The sequence below is a fragment of the Apteryx mantelli genome, chromosome 18 (assembly GCF_036417845.1).
Source record: "Apteryx mantelli isolate bAptMan1 chromosome 18, bAptMan1.hap1, whole genome shotgun sequence".
Classification (NCBI taxonomy): Eukaryota; Metazoa; Chordata; class Aves; order Apterygiformes; family Apterygidae; genus Apteryx; species Apteryx mantelli.
The window spans coordinates 9,686,320-9,702,910 of NC_089995.1; the positions used below are offsets into that span (position 1 = coordinate 9,686,320).

Genomic DNA, 16,591 nt, shown 5'->3' on the forward strand with positions numbered 1-16,591 from the left:
CCTAAGCCTCATTGTGTTCTCAGATGGTGTGGGCACAAAACTGCTAGACCATAGACTTTTAGAGCACTGATACTGCAGGTATACAAATAAATCTATGTCTAGAGACTGAAAAACTGAGTAGATTGAAGTCTCAGACTTATGTGATAGTAACTGTCATACATGAGACATGTAATTGTCTACAGAGATTCTGCAGATGGCTTGAGGTTTTTCTCCTCCACCCGGGATAGGGTTTTCTTACTTATAATGTCTGTTGAAGCTGAGTCTTGTATCAGGAAAGTTAGTGAATTTATTGAGGGTAAAAGTAGAGCAGAATCATCTGTCTTTCAGTTCCTCCTTAGTGTCTCTGGCTGTCATGTGGGAATACATGTTGGTCATCTCTTAAGATAGAAGAGAGTTGCTTGTTAGACAAGGGATCTAAACAACTTAAATGAAAATGTATTGAGTGAATCAGCATCAACAGATTTTCTTGAATCTGGTCTGTAATTCAGTGTTAGTCCCTCTTCGTTAAAAAATAGGGAGTGACAGCAAGTCTCCAGGTGTGAAATAATACAGTGGTGACCATGAAAAGCATTTGTCTTAATGCTGATGAGAGAGAGACTAATGAGTTGTTGCCAACTTGCAGAAGCACCCTGCAGGATGAATTTCAATATAGGTAGGCTGAAACCACATGAGAGATGCGATATTTGCAAGGAACTGAAGAATACCTACATAAAATATCACTGTTAGTTGTGCTGTGGTCATTCATAACCACTAAGCCCAAAGGATGCTCAGAACTCTGCTGTGTAGCTTTGTCTTTTTTTCCTTGGAAAACAGGGAGAACGATTCTATAGATAACATGCAGACCTCTCTTTCCTGTCAATTTCAAAGAACCAAAATCAAATGGATACTGGTGGCCATGTCACAGAGTAATTTGACATGCTACCTTTGCTTCTGTTCAAATAGATGGCCTATGTATGCTAGATAATCTTCTCTGAAATGGGGCTCTTTGGTATGATGCAATATGAAGGGTCTCATTGTGTTAGAAGATCTTAGTTCTGCAGTTCTAAGTAAGACTTCTTTAGGGGACAGGTAGTTGAGAGATATAACTAAGTGAACAGATGTTTCTTATCTTACCAGTACCAACCATAGATGGAACTAGACAGGATTAAGAGCAACAGGCCAGAACCTTTTTGAGAGATAGCCAAAGAAACTGGATCTTTTGAATGGAAAATAATCAGTGGATCTTAATCTTCACCATCTTGCATGTCTTGCAAAGTGTGACTTTTTGTTGTGGGACAGACATTCCATGTGAATAAGTGCCTAGGTGAATATCAAGAAGAGCTCAAATCAACAAATAGTGGCATAACTGTCCTTTAGTTTACTCGGAGTTGAATGTCTTAGCCTTTGTAGACATGGCTGTGGCCCTGTTAGTGATATGTAATTTATTCCTGTTATTCTGCAGATTTCACAAGGCACACAAATGTTTATGTAGAGCACTTACTCTTTCAGGGAAATAAGCTTTTCAAGTGTAGTGCAGGCAAGATGCAGTTCTGCTTCCAAGTACAAGTGTTACTGGTAGTGTCCTCACCCTTCATTTAGGTGGAGACCTTATCGGTACTTTTGACACCTCCCATCCCCAAGATGAGATGAGATCTCCCCCAGGAGAAAATGCAGTATTCCCACCAGATTTATCTGTCAATTTTAGTGGAAACTGGTGAAAGCAACTTGGTAACAGTTTCCTCAAGATTGTTGAACTTCTGTACATCACCCTTTAAGTGTACTTCATGTTATTCAGTTGGGCAAATAACTCTTCTATTAGAAAGCTCAGGCCCAAATCACCTGCTAACAATCTTTTGAGGAGTTGGAATGTCTAATCCAATTTCAGACAATTAAATCCTGCCTATCTTCTGAGATCCTTTTCTGAAACACTTGTGCAAATAAGAAGCCAACTCTCCCTTGCAATTGATAGTGGCAGAAGAAGGCTCAAATTCAGGGGGAATTCCTTTTTGAATACAAAGTGGGTAGTTGGGGCACCTGTTTGGGATCTTTTGACATCACAGAGCTCTAATCTACTGTTTCAAATTCATAACCCTTCTTTGGATCCTATTGAACTATTTGTGGTTCTCAGCTTCCAAGTAATTTTCTGAGGTGTTTGCAGTGGAAAAGAATAACTGACTCTTGGTGTAAACACCTCAAGACAAGTACATGTTCTTGTTTGCTTGGGTTTTGAATAGACCAAGATGATATCAGTATTCCTGCAATGGTAGCAGCGCATACATCTTTGTTTCCTCATCCAAATATGTGCTAAGATGAGACTCATCCTCCTAGTGAGTCAGATGCTTCATTCTGAAATTCTCTGATGAGAACCAGAACATATTCCTTCTCTCAGCTGACTCTTTCAAAAAAACCTTGGTTTTCTTCAGGCTCTCAGTAGCTTGCTTGAAGATGCCTTCCTTCAGGCTGTACTTCTCTGCTTCTTCCATACACTTTTCTGCTCATTCTATGACTTTTAAATGAAAATAGTCTTCCTGAGAGCTGTAATATTGTCAAGAAGGATAGGCCAGATTAAAGCTGTCAAAGCAGGTCTTTATACTGTCTTTCACCAGGACAAGATAACCACAAGGCATGTGTGAAGTTTCAGCTCAAAGTTTTTCACAGCAATCTAGTTGTCTACAATTCCTCACCTTCCCCTGATGTTCACTTCTTGTTCTTATACAGAAAAGGTTTATCCATTTGGTGATCTTCCCTTTTTCTGTCCAAAGACTCTGTGCTTCAAGCTGTCAAAAGTACTGTTAAAATGCTGGCAAATCAATCTGAAAACATTTTGATGAAACTTTTGAAGAACGGAGATGTATTTCCTGCAGCATGGTATGCATATGCTGACACTGTTTTGACTACTAGAAATGGTCTAGTTGTAGCAGCATGATTTAGGCGTCCTTTTATTTTGGGTGGAGTAGATTGTCTCACCTGACACTGGCTGCCTCTTCCAGACTGCTTCCAGTAGCTCATGTGAAGCTAGTTTGGATACAGCTATACACTGTGCTACAAAATGGCTTGTCTGTTTCCTTGTCCCAAAACTCTGAATGTCTGGATGCCTTGATTATTGTCTTAAAACAGCTCTATCTTTCCTTCATAGAAATAATAGTATCTTGTTTAAAACTTGTTATCTCTTTTGCTGATTCTTTCAACAACAAAAAATCTGAGAGAAGAGTCATGCATGTTCTTTCAGTCCTGAGTGGAAGTATTGCAAAGATGTTTTCCCATAACTGTGTTTCAGGTATTTGCTTTTAAAACTGAGAATGTTAATTGAAATAAAGATATGCTCCAGACCTGACTTCTCTATGAAAATTTAAATATATATATAAAGGCAGGATAAATGCTTTTTTCCCCCTTAGCTTTCTACCTTTAATAATCAAATGAAGTCATTATTGCCATTAATCTAATTTGGAGGAAATTTGAGATGTTCCTGGGGTATACTGGCTAAAATAGTAGGTACCAGCTGGTACATAAAAAGCTCTGTGACTTGGGTTGACAGCTGGTTGCAGAGTGACTAAAGGTCTAAAATTTTTCTCTCAAAATAATAATCTTCTAATTCATATGAGGTCAGAGTTTGTGCTAGACTTACTGTATTGTATTCAAGATAAGATCATATAATATAGAAGTAAATACTTTGTTAAAGTAATAGATCTTAAAATGAATAGAAAGTATCAGAGATGATATTTTGTTACAAATGAGTAACATGTCAGAAAAGCAGAATAAAAGGGGTTTTAGCAAAGCTAGTTCATATATTTAGCTTCCTGGTAAAAAAAAATCTGGTTTTGTGCCTGATATAAGGGATATTTTGAAGTATTTAAAAAAATATTCATTACAAGTATCAGATTTCTACATGAACATCTGAAAATATTGTAATTATTGTTTCCTTAAAATTTTCATGCAAGAAAACAAAAGTATCAAATATTTTGCAGATTATTAGCTAGAAATAGGTCTCTGTCCCTCTTTGTCTCTTTGTCCCTCTCTAAAGCTTTGTTTAAGCTGCTGCATAAAGAAGCATGGAAAAGTCTTTTGTAACATTTTTTTGAAAGTGCAAATCATATGCATACTAGAGGAGTAAAAATCTCATCCTTCAAAAGAAAGGACAAATGTGTTGGATATTTAAGATGTTCTGCCAAGTGTTCCTCAGACTTTTGAATTACATATGTATTTGCTTTAAATTATGTTCAACTTTGTATTCTGGCTGTGGATACTTTTTGGCCCAATTATGCAGGTTTTACACTTACCCAGATGCTTACAATCTTCTGGAAAAAATATATATATAAAATTGAATTTTTAATATAATTCAGTCTGAAAAAATCTAGCTTTGTATTTCCCTCTCTCCACCTAACAATCTACAAAATGCACAAATGCTGTTTCTTTTATAGACAACATTAAGCCTTGCAGTAACAATTACACAACAGTTGAAGTTTCATTTCCTTCTGAAATATAACTGTTGCTGGCTTGGCATAATTAAAGCATCTAACAGCACATATTATTATGCAACAGATCACAAGAACATATGAATAGGTGTTTAAATGTGATATGGGTTATATATATATGCTTATATACTGGAGAATGTCTTTTAAATGCTATATTGTCAATTATTTTAAGTGTATGATGTATTTTCTTTATGGTGTCTTTGGCATCCATACCAGTATTAAAGACAGAAATGGATATGGAACTTTAGGTATAATGTTTTTTATTTCAAGTTTGTTTTTGCTGAAATGTTTGTACCTGTGATTTTCCCCACTAAGTATGAAGGCCTTCGTATTTACTGTAGAATTAAGCTACATGTATTTGGTTAATAGATGAGGTGGGCTGGATGCCACATTTTATTCACTGAACAGAGACAGAAATTACTGGTTTGCAATTTAATGATGCCATGGGGTTTAAATGCAACCTTGTAACTTAAAATGTATTTTTACCTATTAAGAAAGATAAATTATTTCTAAAACAAAAAGCTGTCATAGTATCTTTTTCTGACAGAATGGATTGACTTAATCTAACATGACTGGGGACTGTTTGATATTGTACTGCATTTTTGCTAGCTTTTTTGCTAGTGCAGACTCGTTATAAAAAGAGACATACTACTTTAAAAATCATACAGGTTAGGAAAGCATTGTCTTTAAAATATTTAAGCTTAATGATAACATATGTTTATAGGGCATTTTGATTGCTACAGTGACTCAGGAAGGGAACCTGCGATGTCAGAGGTTAACTGGTCAGCTGCATGCTACTGTTACTGTAGTTTTCTTTCACTAGTTAGGGATTGATTGTATCTGAAGGAACATGGCTTGATTTATATGACAAATCTAAAATTACTAGAAAATACAGGCTTCAATGGCAGCATGTTGGAATTTTTCCTTTCCTAATGTGAAACAAATATATTCCTATCTTCTTTTTAGCTTAAGCTAATACACATGAATTTACTCCAGGTCATGATTTCAAGAGTCAAGAGGGAACAATCACAAAGTAACTGAGAGCCAAGGTTAAATTAGTGGCAGTTAATTATTGGCAGTGTTTGGAGGGGGGGCATAGCTGCAAAGAGATTAGTGAAGATCAGGGTGGATTAAAGCTATGCATAAAAATTGAATAGGTTTAGCTTATACGCCTTTTACATATGCTCTTCAGATTCAAGTGTAGGGCTTGAACTGGAAAGTCCCACAGTTAGCTGCTAAACTAAATAATGGCAGCTGTGTACAACCATACACGCGAGCTGTGGATTTTTTCCCGGGCAGTATCTGTTCACAGCTTTTGCCTGTACTTACTGGTTCTACTTGTTATCTTCTTAGGTGCAGCACGACTTTTCCTTCCCACCCACGTTTTGAAATTCGATCTTTTTTTGTTTAAATAATCTTTCACAGTTGCGCTGGCTGACGTGAACCAGCTATTCGAGAGCAACCCTAACAGTTAATCGGGAGCCATCGGCGCTGGTGCCTTCAGCCTCGTTTTGAGCGGCAGATCAAACTTCCCAGAGGGGCCCAAGTACGCGCGGCGCTTCTTTTCGTCCAGATTTGCATTTCCACCGAAATACAGCAGCATAAAGTAGAAAATGGATATTTTAAATACGTTTCTTAGCTTTATTTAAACAGAAATGAGGCGCGAAGCGCTAAAGGGCTGGAGGAAAGACCTGCCGGTGCCGATGTATCGCCGCAGCGGGCACAACTTTGATCGCTCCCGGGAAGGGGCTCCCCGGTCCGCGGAGCGGCGCAGCGGGAGCGGGCAGCGGGCCGAGCCCCCGAAGGAGGCGACCGAGAGCGCCCGGAGGAGCCGCCCGCGGAGGCGGCGACCCGGCCCCGCTCCTTCCCTCAGGTGCCTCCATCTTGGCCGGGCACGAAGGCCCGGCCAGCGCGGGGCACGCCGGGAGCTGTAGTCTCGCCCGCCCCCGAGGCGGGCCGTGGCTCTGCCGCGATGCATGCCGGGGGATGTAGTCCTCGCCGAAGAGGCGGTGCTCCGAGCCGGTCCGCGCGCTCACTGGCTGGGAGCGCGGCGCGGGGCGTCGCCCGCAGGGGCTCGGGCGCCTTCGATTGGCTCCTGGCCCGCTCCTCCTCCCACCCCCTCCTCGCGGCGCGGTGCCGTCACTTCCTCCCCGGCCGGAGCTGGCCCCGCTCATTCTCTTTAGTGTTTGCCCTGTGCCCGCCGCCTCCCTCCGCCGCCGCGACTCGCCCCCCGGCCCCCCGGGACCCGGCCCATGGACTGAGCCGCCCGCTGGCCCGCAGCACCAGCCGGCCCGGGAGCCGCAGCCCAGGCAGCCAGGTGAGGGCGAGGCGGCGCGGCGCGGCTCCCCGGCGCCGAGGCAGCGGGGCGGCGGGTGGCGGCGGCGGCGGGGCCTAGCGGGGGCCGCGCTGGCGGCGCCCGGGGGAGGGGGCGGCCCCGCGGCGGGCGGGCCGCGCCCGCGCCCCCTCCGCGCCCTCCGCCCGCGCGCGGCGCTGCCCCGCTCCCGCCGCGGCCCCCGGCGCCCGCCCCGCCGCCGTCGCTGGCGGGGGCCGGCTCGGGGCAGCGCCCCGCGCGGGGGGCGCCGAGCGGGCCGGGCCTGCCCGGCGGAGCGGGCGGCGGAGGCAGCGCGGCCCCTGCCCTGCCCCGGCGCCCGCAGCGGCGCCCCGAGGCTCCGCGGACGCGGGTGGCCCTGCCGGCCTTCGCGGGGAAGCGGCGCTGGGCCGGGCTGCCCTGAGCCCCGTGAGATGGGGCTGGCGGCGGTGCCCCGGGCAGGCGGCGGCGCTCGGCCGGCGGCACCCCCGGTGCAGCCCCCGGCGGCGGCGGCGGCGGGCTGTCCGCCCCCGGCGCAGGGCTGGCGGTGGCCCGGCTCTGTCAGGCTCCCCGACCTCCCTGGAGCGGTGACTGCAGGCGTCCTGCTCCTCCAGAGTCCCCAGAGTAGGTGACAACAGTAACAGACTTCCTCAAAGTCTCTGGGGCAAAGGGTTGTGGCACCAAAACTCCTTGGGCTGAGCTGGACTAGTCTGTCGCTTCTGGTAAAGGTGTCGCGAGGGCGTTATAGGTGACAGCGGCAGCAGCCTCCCCCGGCCTCTGTCTTGCACAGGTAACGGTGCAGACACCAAGGCAGCAGGCGGTAGCAGCACTGGCTTTCTGTCTGAACACCAGCAGACTTTCTTCTTCCCTCCTGTCAGGTTTGGCAGCCGTGGCTGTCCCAGGCTCACTTATTTTTCCCCTCTGTCTTTTGGTCATGACATTAAGTTTTTGGGGAGATGTGACAGCAACAGGTTTCTTTTAAATATTTGCGCTGCTTCTGTCTGTCCTACAGGTTATACATGATTTGATTTATTTGAGTTGTCTACCTAGGTGATACTGTAGCTAGTAATGTTGATAGTTGTTTTCCTGATTTATTTGTGTGTAGGGATTTTTTTTGTTTGTTCGTTTTTCTGTCTGGTTTACGGCAAACCTGGGAGGAACATGGGAAGGAAGGCTAGGTGCAACTATAAAGGATCAGAGCAAAACTGAAAACTTTGCTCTTTGCATCTCATATAGCAATGAAGTGAAATATCTGAACAGAAGTAACAGTTCTCTGTCTAGTTTGGCGATAGTATATTTATAAAACTTGCCTTCTAACTAGATCATGCAACTGCATTACATTATTGCCTTGCCCATACTGGCAGAGATGCATTTTTTTTTTTTTTAATACTAATGAACATCAGACCCTGAGTTTTAATGATGCATCTACAACTATGATGTAGTAAAGTAATCTCCGATTATGTATTGATCATCTTGTATAGGCAACAGATGTGTATACGCGAACTATTAGAGAGCTATTAACTATCATACATCAACTGGATGTCTGCTATATCTAGGTAAAAGTTTAAGAGTGGATGGGTTGAATTCTTTGCTATATATTTCATTTTCTGATTTTGGCTCAGAATTTCATTTTGAAATGTTTTTATGGGATGTATGCAAGAAAATAATTCCAATAAAGTTCTTTTTTATTATTATTACTTTAAGTAGCCACTCTTTGTTTGAAATCTTTCATGATGTTTATCACTACTTATTTTTGATTGTTTGTTATCAGCACCAGTCAGTCAAAGTATTAGGTGTTTTGTGTCAAAATTACAATATTCATATGTTGAAAATAATTTGTGATATTGTCTTACTGTAACTATACAGGATCAAAACAAAACTGAAAACTGCTCTTTGCCTCTCATATCTCACTGAAAAACAGCAACTTTATTCTGAGGATATACAAACTTTTTAAAGCATTCTTTTAATTGCGTTGTCTGGCATCTTACTCAGGGGTTTGATTATTTTATTAGGTTTTTTGAAGATATTACTGGAATAGTAGAGATCTGTGCATCAATTATGTATGTTAACTGTAGTCTGTATCTTTATTTTAGACCTGTTCTACTTCATAAAAATATTAATTAAATATTTTGCGATAGTACTAACTAATTCAACTAGATTTAAGCCTCTAACCACTTATCTTTATTCATGATTTTTTCACCACTTTCTGGTTTATTCTTTTGTGTCATGTTTGGAACTGTCTGGTTTATGTGTACATCTACTAGTTCCCTCTTCTCCCTGATATTTTACCTTAAATGGCTAATCAAAGCCTTGCCCGAATATCATAGAAAAAGACAGATTTTTGGAAGTGTCCTTCGTGTTTCAAAATGATTGAGTGTGGGACAAAAGAAAGAAGTTCAGCCACCATGTTTGAGTTATTTGAAGTTCCTTTAAAAAAAAAAAAGAGGAGAAAGGAAATGTAATATTTTATTCTAGCCAATATTTTGTCTAGGTAATGATGCACTATGGTCTTCCTTGGTCTGCAAACAACAGGTGAAAACTGCTAGTTTTGCATTGAACAGTCAGTCTGTCTTTGTGATACAACTATAACTTCTGATTTGAACTGTGGGGAATTTGCTTCATGTGTCAAAAGAGATCCACAAATTGTTCCTGGGTAGCAGATAAGCACTGATGCATTTGCTCACTTTTACAAAAAAGATAGCTGGTTGACATTAAGTGGTAACAGAGCTATGGGCATGTAAAAATACAGATGACAAAGGGGTTGAGCAGTAAATCTTGTGCATTCCGCAGTGCATTTAGTTGTTTAAATTCTGTCTAAGCACCACCTCAGATACCTCCATCCTTTTGCAGGGATAGGACTTCAATTTCTTTGTGTTTTGGTTCCCCAACTGTGAAATAGGGGTAAATGAACTTTCCTGCTTTGTGAACAGAGTTAGTTGTTAATGAGGAAAATTAGTCTTCCCTGCTGTGTAGCTGACGGGTCAGTAACTATTAAGATGCAATATATTGTGAAGCATCCAGTTTTAGAAAGAAATTAGTGCTAAATTTAGTCTCTCAGTTCCTGTTGGTAAAACTTTTTCTTGGATGTTGTTTGTGACATGATTGTAGTCGGTGATCTCAAGAAGTGCTTGTAATTTGAATTCTAATGGTTTTATCTGGTATCCGTTCTGTTTCTCATTGTGCTTTGTTCTCATTCCATAAAAAGTTCTCTCTGATGCTGGTGGTTCATGAATGAATGCAAAGAATGTTTTAATGGGATACATATGCAAGCTTGTAACAAGTAGCATAATTAGAATGTAATAACTTGTGGCCCTCCAAATGTGCGCATCTTAAGGAACAGGACACCTTTCTGTATTCTGGTCCTGACTATGAATAAACTGAATTTCTTTGAGAATTTAGTCTGCGTTGTATTTTCAAGTCACTTGTCAGAGTTCAGAGCAAGTCGGTGGTAGAACCAGTATTAGAAACTAGATCCCCCTTTTTGCCAAACCTGTTGTTTAACCACAAGGCTGTTGTCCTTCTCTGATAAGAGTAAGAAGCAGCAGAGCAGGAAATGTACTGCTACAGTCAGGTAGACAAAAGTATATCCACCGTTATAGGAATCTAGGGCTGGAAGGGACTTCTGCAAGAAGTTAAGTACTCCATCCTTCTGCAGTGTCAGTTATAGCAACCTTGTTCTTAATGAATGTTTATCCACTGTTTTCTTAAGCTTTGCCAGGAATGAAGTCACCTCTGTCACCCAAAGCAGTATATTGTAGCATGCTTCTATAAATAATATCAGAAAGCTTTTTCCTGATGCACTTTTAAGCCTGTTACCTCTTTATATGTCACTTTAAGCATAAAGAATGGATTATTCTTTTCCCTGCCAACAACCTGTTATGTGCTGGAAGACTGGTTGTCATGGCCCCAGCCAGCCCTCTCCTCTTTAGCAGATACAAACCCAAATCCTTCAGTGTTTTTCTTATAGGCTGTATTTTTCTGAAGTTCTGATGGGTTCCTGTTTTTCTTTATTTTTGTTGACTGGGTTCACATCTGTCCTGAAACATGGTACCCATGTATGGATACCGTGTTCTAGCTCAGGTCTCACTAAGGCTGAGTAGACAGACTAGTTCACATATCTTTCAGGCTATTTTTCTGGTTTTGCATCCCAGTATGATGACTGTTTTTGTTTTTTTTTTCTAAAACAGCCTGGCAGTGTTGGCTTGTCTTAGATTGTGATGTACTGTTAATTGTAACTTCTTTCCCAGTATGCTAGTATCAGTTGGTCATTTTTCCATCCTGTGTTTGGTCAGCAAGCTGTTCCTGTCTAAAACTTGGTGCTTGATCCTGCTGAGCTTAAGACATTCATTTCTGAGCCTGGCTGGACCATCAGAGAGGGCAGGAGAAAATTCAGTTGTCTTTATACAACTTGGTTTTGTCCCTCCTTAGGAATGTTACCCATTTCCTTGTTTTCCAGGCACTTAATTTTTTAGCCTTCAGAAAAAAAATCTAGAAGAAAAGTTGAACTGATAGAGCTGCAATCTTCTTGTCTCCCTTCTTCATCCTGCAGTTAAAAAATAGGCATCTACCTGCCTTTTCTCAGACTTGTGTATCCTCATCTGTTGTCCATGATTCCTTCAAGATAACTGGTTACAATCTTAAGATTCACTGTAGGATTTTTAAGTGACTATCTGAAGTAAATTTGAGTGCTTGCTTACCTTAGGTCCTCTTCTAGGACTTTGAGATCTTACTGTTTTGTTGTTGGTAGTAATGTTGCTAGCCATCTGCACACCATTGGCTTTAGTTATGGAAAAGACAGATTAAACACTTTGTGCTGCATTACAGAATAAAATAAGTTTTGATTTTCATTTAGAACAGTCCATGCAAGTAACAGGTTTCATAAATAGTACTGAAAAAAATTTTGTTCTAAAATGTTTTCAACTGGGTTGCTTTAGGTGATTTTTCCTATTTGAGAGTGAAATTATCATGAGACTGGAAATGCCGCCAAAGTGTAAAAATTTGTATGAGATTTTTGCAGTTAATAGCTGCCAAAGTTTCTCTAGTTGGTGCCTTGCTTTTAGTTTGGTTTTGTGAATTAAGGTTTGGGTTTAATTTCAGCATCTGATCTTTAGGGCTTTTAGGAGCCCTTTAGCAGGTTAACTTCTATAGCACTGGAAGGAAGCCTTGCGATGGAAAAATAAATTTGCAAGTTACCCTTAATAATCCTGCAAAGAGCCCTATTTGACAGACTCCACTGTGTAAGGAAAATCACTTGGATTTGGGGAAAGAGCAAGGAAAGAGGACTGTTGAATCAAGTTGGAATTTCTGCTTGGAAAAACGTAGCTCTGTTGAACAGTCTGTCAGTGAGAATTTAATTCTCATAGGAGTTCTTGTCATCCAAATGGGTGAGGCAAACAGTGCAGTGATGAGACATTTGCTGCAGAAGTTCTTGTAGCTTTAGGAAGCAAAATGCTAACTCTGTTTTTCCTTTTAGGTGTTCTCCATCATAAGTATCCTTTTCAGAACTAAATCCAAAACCTCACTGTCTGGATCTCCTAAAGGTACAGGAAACTTACTTAAAGTTTCTTACCTTTTATTTGCATCATATTAAAGAAACCACAAGTTGTGGCAAAGCATGGTTATCCACAGGAAGTGGCTTTTTTTGTGTGTTTGACCCTCTAGCTTCTATTTGCAACACCTTTGACAATTATGATACAAAGAAGCCTCAAGAGAAATTTTGTCTGAAAATATTACATTCCTTTTTATGTAGGAAGACTTCTATTGATTTTTTTTGTTGTTGTTCAGTGGAGTGAGACCACATTCACATCTTTTCGCATTTCTTTCCTTGTCTATTGGTTAGCATAGTGACTTTTGAACTTTTCATTTTAATGTAGCCAAAAATTCTGGGATTGTGCCAGGCTTTGATGGGCCAAAAAAAGGGAAAATAAAAATCAGAAAACTGAAACGCAGAAAAGTGTTCCTGTCTGTCTCTTGAAGCTTATTATTATCCATAGATCACTGAAGTGTTTGATGGCAGCCATTGCTATCATGAGGATAATATTCTAGCACAAAAGTCTTGATGAAATTTGAAATATTAATCTCTGGATTAGCACTTTAGATAGGTCAATAGAAAAGTGTGGAAGGGTGGGAAAGGAGCAAGTTGTGTGATTAACTTCTGAGTGAGAGATATGGTGGGAGCAAAACATTTGTTCATTCACGTATCTATGAGTCTGCGAGTGGTCGTAAGTTCTAACAATGCCTCCAGTATTGTGTAGCGGTCACTTACTTTGTACTCGTGTTTACCTTGAAATGTCTGAAGTAGCTAAGTCCTAATTACGTGAGAAGATCACCTAAAATACTAGGATCTTTTTAGCTTTTCTGTCCGCTAAGACAGCCTTTATAAACTGTTAGTCTCAACCTTCTAGGTTATGGTACTTTTTCTTGCATAGTTAGGATTTTGTAAACCTCTTATAGGGTATAGAGCACAATACTTTGTAAAATCATTGTAAACCCTTTTATTATTCCAAAACATAGCCTATAATTGAACACATGCAATGAGGAATGGTAAGTTCTTATACCTGAGTACATTGCCTTACATAAATCAGCTACAGTATTGTAAGCTACACAAGTAGCTGAAAAATTAGAAACAAAATTCCAGTTTTTGTCAGACAGTTCTTTGTCTATCAAAGTTTGAGCCAAATCTTTTTAAAAAGAAAATAGAATTTATCTTTGTTATATATAAGCTTATAATGTATAATCTTGTAAGTTACTGTCTAGTTTCTAAAATCATCAGAAATTCATAAAGTGGAATTTTAACAATTCACAAAGTATTTTAAATGTCTACTGATGGAGGTGAATTTGTGAAACATTGCTTTGGTCTAACTCTGAAATAGTTCCAAATTGGGGTTGACTTACAGGATGTAGATTCAACTTTTGATCTGAACATGAAAAAAACGTGAAACTGATTTACTGGGGACTGAGGAGAAACATGTTGGTGTAACAATTTATGTAGAAACAAGCACTCATAGAGGCAGGTTAAAAAAATACATTAATTGAAATTTTTCATGTGCATTCCAACTCGATGCTCTCCCTGATAATAAATTCCTATTCAGCTGTAGAAAAAGATTGGCATACCCAGGTATCCGGCTGCTCAAATGTCATGGGGATAAATCTTGAGGAACAGCGTGTTCTACAGTCTTCAGATTTCTATTTCAAGTAAAGATTTAGCTTATTGATTTCTTAAAATTTCTTTTCTGGTAGGCATTGCTGCTAGACGAACTTCCTCTACTTTTAGAAACAGTCATGGAAAGGAACATGCATGTGATCCTGTTTCCTGATTATTATTATTATTATTATTATTATTTTCCTTGCTAAATTAACAGTTCTGGAGGCCAGATATTTGCATAGTAAGTTTGGTCATCAGTTCACGATAGCTTCATGGTAACCCTTGTAATTTCAAAGTGTTTTACAAAGAAGGGTGGGTGGGAGGGATTGTTGCCATTTTACAGATGCAGAAAGAGAGCTGTGCCTAAACCGTTGTTGCTTGCTTTCTCGTGAGATTGAAGTCTTTTGGATTTGCAGAAGGTACATGAAGGCTGAACTCTTCCAGTTCAGTGAGTGGCAAGGCTGGGGAGGGCATGTGGTGAATTCCCAAGAGCTATGCTTAACGCGCCTTCCTGGGCCCTTTCTAGGCTGTTTGTTGAACATGAGTGACTGAGCGGCCAGACCTTGTCTAAGATGTTGAGCAATTGGTCTCTAGGTTGAGAATAAGCAGGTTATGACCTATGAACACGTCTGCAGTGATTTTTGTTGTCTAGTAGTGGAATGTGAACAGCTGAAGTCCATTCACTATTGGATCAGTTTCCAAAACCTTATTTTTTCAGGCACTAGGATGTGAGCTCAAGCCTCCATAGATTTTGTGGATAATGGCTGAATTGTCTTCCTGAATATTATTCTATCCAGAGATATTTGAAGAAAAGCTTTTTCAGACTTAACATTGGTGGTCTCTTGATGGGCGGATCTGGGTGGAACAGGCTGAAGCTGAGCTTTACTGGTGTGAGGTGCTATCTGCTAGTGCTCTGCAGTAAATATAGAAAGTGAACTAATAATATCCTTGTCAGGGACTTCCCTTGGAAAAAAAATACTAGGACACTTTAGGGAGATCAGTAGAAAGGTTTGACTAGTATCATGCAAGTAAAAGAAGATGAGGACAAGAGAAAGGCATACAAGTAAACTTTCAGATAATTTGTTACTAACATTTTTAAGTTGAATCACAGTGTATAAAGAGCTCAACAGAAGTCAAATGATAATGTTGGATTTTGCTGTAAAGTATGTACTGACATCCTGGCTATAAAATGTCTTACATTTGTTCTGGGGATGTACTGATTACAGTTCAGTTTGTATTCTGCAGTAGTATTTGTTTTCTTTGCATCCAGGAGGCTGAGACTTCTAGCAGGATAGAGAATTATAGTATTCTATACTAAAATGTCTGTGGAATGAGCAGTCTTGTGTTTTTGATATAATTTTTAGCCAACATCCACAGCCTTATACTATTTCTTTATGAAACTGCAGAGTGAATTTTTATTCTAAAAGTTTTTAGAATAGGCTTTCATACATGTCAAAAACATTGAAGAAAATATTTAAGCTACAAGGTAGCTTAAGCTAGGTAATCTTTCCAATTTCTGTGGAAGTCTTATTCAGCATTATTGTGTTGTTTTGACAAAAGTGTGGGTCACCACAAGTGTGGTGTCAAACTGGGGTTTCTTCACCCCAGCTTTCTTAAGAAGTCATGTATCCAGTGATTTTTAAAGGTTTTTTTCATTTCATTGTGGTTCATAAACATTTAGCAAAATGCATTTCTTGCATGGTGGGATATCTAGTGAATTTGTGTTACTTATCTGTGGCCCTACAACTTGGTATGGGGTGTTTTGGGTTTATCGTAAGCAACTCTGACCTCTTGCTGAGGACCAGAATCTCCCTCGTTGTAATTTATGGAAGTATTTTTTTGTACTGTAATGTTTGTTTGGAAAACTAGATGTAATCAATTAATTTTGCACCACAGTTTATCTAGAACATTGTCTCATGATAGTATCTTAATAGTAGATTTCATTTTTGGTGGCTATAGTGGTCATGGATTATCCAACTTTTACTGCATACTTCAGACTTTTAACCATACGAAGCTGAGCAGACCATTTTGAATAATAACTGGGCATCACACAGAGTAGAGCTCATTTTTCAGCCAAATTTAACTGGCTAATTTTTAAAAACTCTGCTTATTTGTAGACCTAATAACCCTCTTCAAAACTCTGGAGTATTTCTAGGTAGAATGCAACTTTAGAAACATGTTTATAAAATCACACTGTTCACATTCTTGTGAGCACAATAGTTTTGTTTAATTAAAAAAAAAAGTGCCGAGGATCGTGGAAGTCTGCCTTTGTACACAAAAGCATTGCTGTGGTAACTTAATAACTTGATTAGGTACTGCACTTCATTACAAACCGTACGCAACTCAGGGACAATGAAGTTGGAATGTCTTTTGCATACCAGTCCTAAGTAGAAAATAATAAGAGGAAAATGTCCATAGACTTCAAATGCCTAATGATAAGAGTCTGCCTGAATCCAGCAGACCTTTGGGGAGTTCTAGCCAGAAATGGATTTGAGGAGATGCTTTTTTTTTTAGTGGAGTTTGCCTCTGGTAGTAAACTGTTCTTCGCTGTGTTGCATAACAGTTGACTAGAAAACCACTTTAACGTATGTTTTTTGCAGCTGAAATCCCATGTTCCCTAAAACCAGATAATAGCAAATAAATGAAGGATAGTGCTTTGCTTTAAAAATGAAGCATTTACAGGCAGAG

General features: G+C 40.3%; 1 protein-coding gene across 4 annotated transcripts in view; it reads left to right on the top strand.

The window, feature by feature from the left end:
• Positions 1-6,615: 6,615 nt before the first annotated feature.
• STAU1 (staufen double-stranded RNA binding protein 1) overlaps positions 6,616-16,591 on the top strand; it is a 34,396-nt gene continuing 24,420 nt past the window's right edge. For 3 of the 4 annotated variants that reach the window (XM_067307951.1, XM_067307952.1, XM_067307953.1), the window contains exon 1: positions 6,617-6,768. The gene's annotated coding sequence lies outside the window, so the exon portion shown is untranslated. Of the gene's footprint in view, positions 6,769-16,591 lie in introns of all 4 variants that reach the window. The other variant, XM_067307950.1, reaches the window with a different exon arrangement.